A 10,989-nucleotide genomic window follows, 5' to 3' on the forward strand; every position below is an offset into this window, starting at 1 on the left:
CACAAACAATAAAAACCCAGAGACAGAAATTGGGGTTCAACCCAAAAACTAGAAAAGCAAGGCAACCAAGGCACGAGAGAAGTCTTACCTCTACCAAGGCTAGGCAACCACAAACTAAGCAGATTAAGCCTTTCTGCCCTCCCATTTTATATTCCCTCTAGTACGGGAATTAAAGGAGTGACTCCCTAGTACTGGGATTAAAAGTGTAGGCCACCACCACCTGGATCTGTTTCTGCACTGATCTACTGTAGCCCAGGGAGCCTCGAACTATCAGAGATCCATCTGCCTCTGTCTCCCAAATCCTGGGATTAAAGGTGTGTGTCACCATTACCTGACCTCTAGTGGCTTTAGCTTTGCCTCTGGTCTTCAGGAACGATGTATTTATTAAAACACAAATAATACACACCTTTAAAGGGTGTTTGTTGAAGAAGCACTCTAAAGATGTCATTAAACAGTTTCCCGGCTTCCAGCTACCCTTCACACTCTCAAGGTCATTTCCAAAGGTGTCCTGCTATGGTACAGTCGCTTTCTATCAATTCTTTAACAGCATCTGATCCTGGAAAAAAAACTTTCAGGTTGAACAAATGGAAATTCTGTCTGTTTGGGAATCCTGAAGGTATTTCAGGATGAGGACTAAAAGACCTCCAGAGCGGCGAGTCTCACTCAAGTCTCAGGATAACACGACCCCCCAGCAACTCACAAGAGACCATCCTTGCTGCAATCACACGAGGATAACTCCCTGTTTCTCAAGATAATTCTCAAGATTATAATCTAACTTTATCTTCAGCTAGTTCCTGAAAGAGTCACTGAACCCAGTAATCTAGATTTTTGATTCTTCTCTCCCTGGTTAGATTTTTGGCTCTATTATTTCTGCTAGAGGGGTCTGGATTTATCTGCATCTTTCAGGACCACATTAAGCTGGTGTCATTCTAGACTTTGGAAGTGTATTTATGTAAAACAGTCGCTTCGTTTCAAATTCAGAAAGTTACAAGTGGGAGATACACATCTGAGCATGAGGGGGCACACAGATTGCTCCCCACAAAGCTACAGAAAGAACAAAGCTTGTCACAGGCCACAGTTGCTTACCCTGCCCCTGTGTGTGTGTACTCTCCTGTGGTAAGGTACAACAAAATAAAGTCTTTCATAAGACTTGAATCTGTGTCAGCTAATGCCACAGGAATGTTGGCAAAATTTAAAAGTAGACCCATTCCTTATTGCTACTCAGGTCCCTGAACTATCTTTGCAGGTCTACAAGAACCCACGATGATTATCAACAATGTAAGGAAGGAATAAAGCCAAAGAATTTCTACATCCTATGAAACAGACTGCCCAAAAAGCAGAAAGTAGCCACCAAAACTGATTGCCACTTGCAAAGACAATCTTGACCTGAGTTATGTACTTGCTTTGTGATCAAGATGCATAAAGTATACCATAAGCATTTTTGGTTTCATTTTGGAAATTCTGGATTACTAGAAACTTTTTCCCATGGTGATGGAGGAGGCTCTTCAAACTGAGCAGGAGTGATATCTGAAGAGGGAAAGAGCAGGCAGGCTATCCACAGGAACAGCAGAAAACAACCAACTGCTGGCCAAAACATTAGGAAGAAATTAAAAATATGGCTATTTGCTCACAGTTAAATAATTAATTCTAGCAGGGCTCCTTCCTACTATAAAGTATCTTTAGTATTTTCAGTGTTCTGATATGTCACACAGCCTTTGATTTGTTAATTTGAGTGTTAGAATTCCTGTGGCAGTATATGTTTGCCAATGCATAGGTAGGCCAAAGGATGACCTCAGATACTATTCTCAGGTGCTGTCCACTGTTCTTTATTTTATTTATTTACTCTAATTTTAATTTTATTTATTTATATTGATACAGGGTCTCTAGCTCACCTGCAATTTGCCAAGTAAGCTAGGCTGGCCAGCAATAACCCTCAGAGATCCCTATCTCCACCTCTGAGAGATCACAGCACGCACCACCATGCCGAGGTCTCTGTGTTGGTGTGATGGGACTCAGTGCTTCAAAACTTGAGTTCCTGTCAGAGTGAAGTAGGGCCTCTGAAAGAATACTTTGAAGCTCCAATCCAAGGCTGCTTAATGACAGCTGCAAGTGAGCTGTTGAGATCGAGTCTCAGTTTTAAAGCTTTCATTGCTCCCACGTGGGCCTAGGGTAGAGCCTCCTTTTGAGAACCACTGTTTCACATTTCGGCCCACCTACAATGAGAGAGAACTCTGATCATCATTCTCTTGTGTCTGTTCATGCTAAGCTCCAGTGACTTATACCTGTAACTGTCCATTGAAGACCCCGAGTAAGCCTGAAAGTGCCTGGTGTCTTCGGTGTGGACAACTTCCTTCAGGTGGTGTCAGATGTCAAAGAGTTTAGAACCACTGCTCTGTGTCTAGGACACTGCAGCTCAGTGCCCAAAGAAGTTCATCATGAACACAATTGGCTCTCCCTATCCATGTGCTCTGTGGCCTTAGCCAACCTGGACCACAAATGCAAACACACATACTATCATAATAAAAACTATAGCCACACCAATAATATAAGATTTTATTTATTGTTGTTTTCTAAAATATGGTCTCGTAATCATTTACATAGCATATTATATTATACATGGATGATCTAAAGCTTTATTTAAAGCACAGGGGAGGAGGTTGGAAAGAAGACCTAGAAGTAAAGAATGTTTGTTGTTTTTACATGAAATCTGATCCAGTTTCCAACACCCATTATCAGGCCACTCACAGAGTGATCTGATTTCTGCCACACACAAACACACACACACACACACACACACACACACACACACTTACACAATATAATAATAAATAATGCATTAAGACATAATAAATAAAATGAATCTTTATAGCACACTGAAGGATTTTGTGTCTCTAAGTAAACATTGACATTTTTATGAGTACTTGAGCCTCCACAGATTTTGGAATGGCAGGAGCTCCTAGAACTTCTCATGGTATATATTCCTCATGGGTATAACCAAGGAACAGTTGTATTTACAACTTTAGACTCAGTTAACCAATAAATGGCCGACAAAAAAAAAACCAACCACCATGGCCTGTATCAGAACAATGTAATACTGCTGCCTAAGATTCCACAAATAACCACATAAATGAGTGTCTATATTGAGTAATAAGATGGAGTTGTATCCATAGATACAACTGACTAATAATCATAATGACTTGAATGATAACTAATGTAATAAACTTCAGACTTCCAACTCAGTGACAATTTTTTCCATGTTTCTCTTAATTGTCCATTATGGTTTGGCAAGTAAGTCAATAAAAGTCAGGTTTTTAAACCTCAGCAACTTTAATTTACCCCCTCTAAAAAGAATTACTTAGTCACAATTAAATACCATTCCAAAGGCACTAATTTTTAAAGTCGGACCAGAATACCCTCCTTCTGTCCAGTCAGTGCTCTGGTTTCCTCACAGCACAATGGAAGTGGCAAGGTGGCAGGGCAGTGTGGCTGAACTGAAGAGGTCCTGGGCGAGGATCTCTGTACCACCAAAACCATGGAAAGATGCCATCTGCCCCACAGCATAGGGATGAGGATTCGAAGAAAAAAGAACTTGCATATTAAAATGTGTTTCATATAGTTCCTACTAGATAAAACATAGTAACTATGATTAGAATCCTCTCCTAAATACGGGAGCTGATAGGGCTTAACATGATATCAGAGTCCAAGCACTTGGTAAAGGATGACAAACACAAAGATTAAATAATACCATTTTGTCCTCCCATTGGAACACTGCAGCTGGTTCAAACCACTCCATTTTCCGACTCATTTTGAGGTTTTCTTGGAAGAATAACAAGCAAAATATTTAGTAGTTACCTCTGATACCTTCTGTGCCACACTGATTTCTGTCAATTTTTGGGGGGTGGTGGGGGCAATTTTATACCTTTTTTTTCCCCTTCCTTCATTTCTGATTCAGTCTATATACCAAATCCAAAGCTTACAAACAAGTTTCTACGGCTTAATAAAAACAGACTGCTTCTATGTCAATGTAATTGGCTCAGCCAAGCAGACTAACTCACTTGATTGCTCGGATCCCTCTGTCTTTCTTCTTCCACTTGCTAGAGTCATGTATCCCTGATGGTGGGGGAAGCTCCAAATTCATGCCAGCATGTTGGCTCAGCTAGGTGCCTGGCACTAAATTTGAAGGACCTGAATTTGATCCCTGAGACCCACACAGTAGAAGGAGAGAAAGGGATTCCACAAGTTGTTCTCTGATTATCACACTGATGCTGTGGTGCTTGAGACATGTTCCCACCCTCACTGTTTACACACATGCACACAGACAAAATAAAATAAATAAAACATAATAACTATTTTAAAGATGCAAATACATTTTTCAGGTCTGCTTATATTAAATCCAAATGCATTGTAGTAACTATCACAAGAGAAAGTGTGTGTGTGTGTGTGTGTGTGTGTGTGTGCTTGTGCAAACCAAGGACCAAGTATCTTTCTCTATTGCCCTCTGTCTTATTCTCTTGAGACTAGATCTCTCACTAAATCTAGACTTCATGGAACAGACTATGCTGACTGACGAGCAAATGTCAGAGGATGTTTTTTCTCTTCTCTGTCTTTCCAGGTGTTGAGATCACAGATGTGTGATGTTGCTGACACTGACATTTTACATTGTTCTGTGGATATCTGTTCAGGTACTCATGTTGTCATGGCAAGCACCTTACCAACAGCCATCTCATCAGCCCTTTTATACCCTGAAAGTGTAGACTGAGAGCCTGTAAGGAGGCCATGACAGGCAGTACACAGAGGCCCAGAAAGCATAGGCCTTCCTGAAGTCACACAGCCAGGAGGTAAGGGAAAGCTTCCTCATTCCTAATCCTGTGTTTATTCATGATGTGAGTCTGCTGCTTTCCAAAGTTCTCTCCAACTGCATAAAATGGTACCACATCATCCTTTCCTGCTCAGAAGAAAGCAATAGTAACTCCTCACTGAGAGACTCTGTACTGGTAAATGTTTCAAGACCAAAAGCATGACTGACAGCATTCGGTATTCTGACCAATTCTCACACTGGAAAAGCAAATGAGGAGGTCCTAAAAGCTTCCTGGGCATCCTACACAACCTTCATCATGTAAGCGACATCATGATGCTGTGAGACAAATGGCCTGCACCCTGTCATTTGTATTTTAAATAAACTTTGATTGGCCAGTAGCTAGGCAGGAAGTAGAGGCAGAGCAACCATGCAGGAAGTAGTGGCAGGGCAACAAGAATTCTGGAAAGAGGGAAGTTTCAGTCTACAGTTGTCACCCAGACACAGAGCAAGCAAGATGTGACTATGTCTCCAAAAAATGTACTAAGCCACAAGGCTAACACAGGCAAGAATTATGGGCTAATATAAGTTATGAGTTAATAAGAAGCCTAAGCTAATGGGCCGATCAATTTATAATTAATGTAGACCTCTGTATGTTTCTTTGGGGCTAAATGGCTGTGGGACCTGATAGAACAGAAACCTCAGTCATTATCATGGAAATTCTGAGCACTGCTTATGAAGAGCCTACCACCATTGTCACTACAAGCCCATTGGCCTTGATCAACAAGCTGGGAGTGCACATAGCCCTGCTGGTCCCAGGATGCATGGGACAGCCTAGTTTAGAATTAAAGGATAATGGGGGAAGTTGGTGCTGCTGCCAGCAGCCATTGCCTAGGGAAACATGTCAAAAAGTGAGAAAGGCAGTCTCTGTCTAGGAGAGGCAGAATGTGACTGTCTGCTATCCCCAGGACAGAGGAGATGCTGCAGAAAAAATGAAAATACATGGAATTTTATGTAAGTTATTAAACACAAATGGTAAGAATCTCCAGGAATCTTAAACCCCCAATCTCTGTTGTCTGTGGAGACCACAGGAGGCCATAGAATCAGAAAAGAGGCAGAATACAGGAACAGCTGATGGTTGATGCTTTTGTTATCTTTAAAGGCTATGTGGGAATTTTCACCAAGAGACAGCAGGGTCAGAAACCCCTTTGGGCCATTCCAAAAAAGAAAACATTATGCACTTCCCGAGCTATGACTCATGCCCTCCAATATGGCAATGTTTTCAAATATACAGGGACCAAATTCACTTCCTTTTTAATGTGTAGATGTTTTAAATATACACATTAGAAGAAACACAGCAAGCACATTAACATGATTTCCTGACTATTGCTGATTAGGATTCAGGCTAATTTAAGTAGAAAAAGAAACACAACCCTGACATACAGAAATATGTTGACCAGATAGAATACAGGTGGTGTGTAACTCTAAAGATTGACTTTAACGCAACTGATCTTTGGGAAACTTCAGTAGACTGGTTCCAGGCACAAGAACTTCAGTTTGGGTCCTGGACCTGCTCTACTACAATGGGGTAAGATTTTAATATGATCTGTTATCTATGAATGAGGATAGTGATAGCAACTTCAAAAAGCATGGAAGAGTTTAACTGAATGATATGAAGGACCTCACAAAGTGTTAACTAGCTGTGGTTCCAACTGTCTGATTAGAGGCAACAAATGAGAATAAATCACACATACCAAGAGAACTTAGTACATGCCAGACCCAGCACCTGATCAAATGCTAGCTGGAGAGAGGAGGTCAATTTACCAGTTATGAACTTGCTGCCTCACCCCCACCCCAGCTAAAACTCTCTCAAAAACAGCTTCCCATAGCTGCTCTGGAATTAGTCAGGATACTGCTTTGGCTTCCAAGAAAACATTTGTTTTAATAAGAACAATGAAGTGGAGGATTGTCTTCCATCCACAAGGCTTAGCTTCAAAACTGATAAAATGACTAATACTTTTATCTAGCAGATTTAGCACCATATTTATGATCATTCTGCTTTCTTACCACAAACATCATATGTACCTGACACAGAAAATTTGGATGGATAAAATTATATTTAAAAAACTTAACATTCGCAAATACTACAACTCAACACACACTGTTAGCATTTTGACATTTCCTTCTAAACTTCTCTGTGAAATATTTTTGGAAAATATACTTTGCTATCTCCATGACCACAATGTGAGTGCTGCCCTACACAATCACTGAGGTCATGACTATCTGTCACAACTATATAATGGCATCAAAGACACAGCAGAATGTGTCAAATGTCTTTTTACTATGTGTTTACATTTAAATATTCTTGTTATTTCAGGTATAGTAAATATTTTAGGATATGAATTGGCCCACATTTCAAAGTATTTCCTTAGGGATGTTTTAAAATATATAATTTCTGAATTAAATTATATACATTTTCTATTCTTGTTAAAAAATTTTAGTTTATCTTATGACAATTTCAGACATGTACTCAATGAGTCTTGATTCTATCCAACCCCTTGGACCCCTTGAACCTTACTATTCCTTCATCCTCTTCTTCATAACCAACTGAATCTAATGAATGCTACCTTTTGCACATAGTTGTGAGGAATCTCCCAGAGTACAGGCAACCTACAGGGTTATTTTTTTGTTTGAGAATTTCTGTGGCATGGTCCTATGTAGCTCAGGCTGGCTTCAAACTAGCTAAGCATTGGAGGATGACTTTCAACTCCTGGCCTTCTTGTTTCTATCACAAGGATGTTAAGATTACTGCCATATGCTGTGGGACAATGGTCTTGTACACTGTCACTTGTATTGTTTTAATAAAACTCTGATTGACCAGTAGTCAGGCAGAATGTATAGGTGGGGAGACAAGAACAGGAGAGTCAGTCTGTAGTCATCACAGAGAAAGTCAGACACAAAGGAAGCAAGATGAGAATGTCTCCCTGATAAAAGGTAACAAGCTACGTGGCTAACACAGACAAGAATTATGGACTATTTAAGGTGTAAGTGTTAATAAGAAGCATGAGATAATGGGCCGATGAGTTTATGAGACTGAATGGCTCTAGGACCAGGCGGGATGGAAAGGTCTGTCAACAAATAGTGCCAACATGGACAACTGTACCCACAAAAAACCTGAGAGAGCTTTGGAAGTAATTTTAGACACAAAAGAACACAGTTAAGCACTACTTCTTGATAGCAGTGTTTTCTCAGATAGGCTCTGTTTGCAAGGAGCAAGGGTGTCTCATTTAAGAGAGGCTTCCTGACTCTGCTTTAGTCACAAATACCTTATAACTCTTTTAAGAGGCTCTGCCACAAAACACTTAAATGGTGTTTAATGCCTTTTGGTGATAGCAGGGATCATGAAACACCACACAGTTGTGGCAATAAACATGGCTCTGGCCAGTACCTCTGCCATGAGGCTAGACTCTCAGAATGCTAAAGAATGGGCTAGATCCTGCCGTCAAAGCCACAGTTTTAATCCTACCCATATTGCTTAGCAAATTAAAAACTCATGTGTTCAGAAAAAGCCACATAAAGATGGAAAATACACTGAGAATCTGGATACTGTATGTTATTGTGTTGTCTTTGAATTGCATGACTGTTGAGGAAGAAGAAACAGCTGCTAAAAGACATTTGATTATAAATGCTTTTTAATTAATCCAATATATGTATTTCAAAAATGCCTTGACTTCAAAATTTAAATAAAAAGATATGTTACTTTGGAGAAGAAGTTTTGCTTTTGTTTCTGCAGGAAATGAGAAGCTGTGGGTTCATTCTGGGTTAAGAAAAATCAGGTTTGATCAGGAAAGACCCACTGAGAAATCTCTGATAGGAGAAGATGGCCCAGATCATTCAGCATTTCAAAGGACCTCTGTTAACAGCCTAACACAACCATGCCATACTCTTAGTTTCCTTTTTTAAAAAAAATATTTTATGTGTCTCAGTGCTGTCTGTATGTATGTATATGCACCATATATGTAACTGATACCCTCAGAGGTCAGAAGAGGGCATTAGATTCCCTAGTACTGGAGTTACAGATAACTGTGAGCTACCAAATGGGTCCTGGGAACTGTAGCTAGGTTCCTGTGTAAGAACAGCGAGCACCCTTAAGTGATAAGTTTTAATTTTATAGATTAGATATGGTTTTGAATTAAAAAATTGAGACTGTGGCCTTATGAAATTATTAAATTAAGAAAATATTGTTAGTTGATCTAGTTTGAAAGATTACACTTCTACATTGACTTCAGACATGAACTGGGCCTGAGATGACCCAGAACATCACAGGAGAAACTTAACTTGAGCTTAATAAAAAATAAAACACCACACTATTTACAAAGGTTACCCAGTTAAACCTGTCCTTCTCCAGGAAACTTTGCTCTCAGCTCCCTCATCACTCTACCACCTCCATCCCACACCAAACACTCATCACTTGATCTTCATTCCACAGTGGTGATACTCATTAGCTTATCTCACATTGGAGACCTCTTTGCACGGGCATCTGTAACAGGGTGATTCATTGTTCTAGAGCAGAAATAATGTTTCGTTCATCTGCAAATAAGTTTGTGAGCAAAATATGGTGCCTTAATTGTAGCAGATGATTACTGAACAGAGGTTTAATTGAACTGAACTTTGAGAATTTCAGAAAGTGACAGTATGAGATAGTGACACCTATGTTGGCTTTGGGGTCAGAGTGAGTCAACAGGAATTGGCCTCTGGAATTTGGCAGTATTTAACTTCATCTTCTGAGCTGCTTTGTTACTTGATATGAGAAGCACAGCACCTCTTCTGGCAGGTACTCTAAGGTTCAATTCATGTCACCTATGCATGCCTCTTTCAGCTGTGAACACTGAAAAACCAAGCCTTCAATTTCCTAGTTTCTTTCCAGTTGAAAACATGTGTTCTGGCCAGTGTGACAAAAACAAACATCACTAAGCTTCTGGAAGAGTTTTGCTCTTGAATAAAGTGGTTCACATACTTCATAAGATCAGATTAGATGCAGACATAATGCTTGGAGGCCCAAAGACAATTCTGCAAGCAACGGGGCCATACTATGCAAAACCTTAGCAGGAGGCTGAAGAAAATAGAGCACAAATGGACAGTCTAGAATCTTTCATGGTACCACTAAAAACAGATTGTATAAATGTCTCCCATTTGATGCAAAAGAATCATACATACTTTTGAAAGCCACTCCAAATAAAACTTTCTGCCACCAACTAATTTCCAGGGTTTGAATATAAAATATATTTCCATAGGCTCCGATGCTTGAACCCTTATCCACAGATGATGGTACTGTTTGGAAACGTTGTGGAACATTTTGAAGGCAGAGTCTCATTGGAGGAAGTTGTCAGTGTGTGTAGTTGGGTTTTAGAACCAGCTCTGCTCCCTGTCTGCTCACCATTTTCTTACTGCTGATGCAATATGATCATCTGCTTCACGCTCCTGCCCACTGTAGTGATATTTTATTTGTATTTTAATAAATAAAACTTTCCTGAAGATCAGAGAGTAAAATAGCCCCACTGGTCAGCTTTACAGACCAGGCATTGATAACACACACCTTTAATCCCAGTAGCCACACTACTTTGCCAAAGAAACCGAGTGGTGCATGCCTTTAATCCTAGCCCTAGAGAGGATTATAAAATGGGAGGAGACAGCTCACACTCACAGTCTCATTCTGGGGTTTCTTTGAGGCAGGATCATCACTTTCAGACTGAGGTTGATGTAAGAGCCCATGGCTAGCTGCTTTGTTTTTCTGGTCTTAAGGTTTCTATTAATCATGCTACATTCCCACCAAGATGAGCCATAGTCAGAATAAGCCCCTCCTCCCTTAAATTGCTTCTTGTTGGGTATTTGCTTATAAGAAAGAGAAATAAACTAATACAGCTTGTGTCCATTTTTATCTAAGTTATTATGAACTCAAGTCAGACCATACAGTCACCTGTAGTTGGTTGCTTTTTACTCTTAACTCTTTCACTCTTTGGGGGCCCACCACCCAACTCCCAAATAATCACACGGAGGCTTATTCTTTCTAACGAATGCCCAGTCTTAGCTTGGCTTATTTCTAGACAGCTTTTCTTAACTTAAATTATCCCATCTACATTTTGCCTCTAGACTTTTACCTTTCTCTATTTCAGTATATCTTTTCTCTCCTTCTT

The sequence above is a fragment of the Microtus pennsylvanicus genome, chromosome 16 (assembly GCF_037038515.1).
Source record: "Microtus pennsylvanicus isolate mMicPen1 chromosome 16, mMicPen1.hap1, whole genome shotgun sequence".
NCBI lineage: Eukaryota > Metazoa > Chordata > Mammalia > Rodentia > Cricetidae > Microtus > Microtus pennsylvanicus.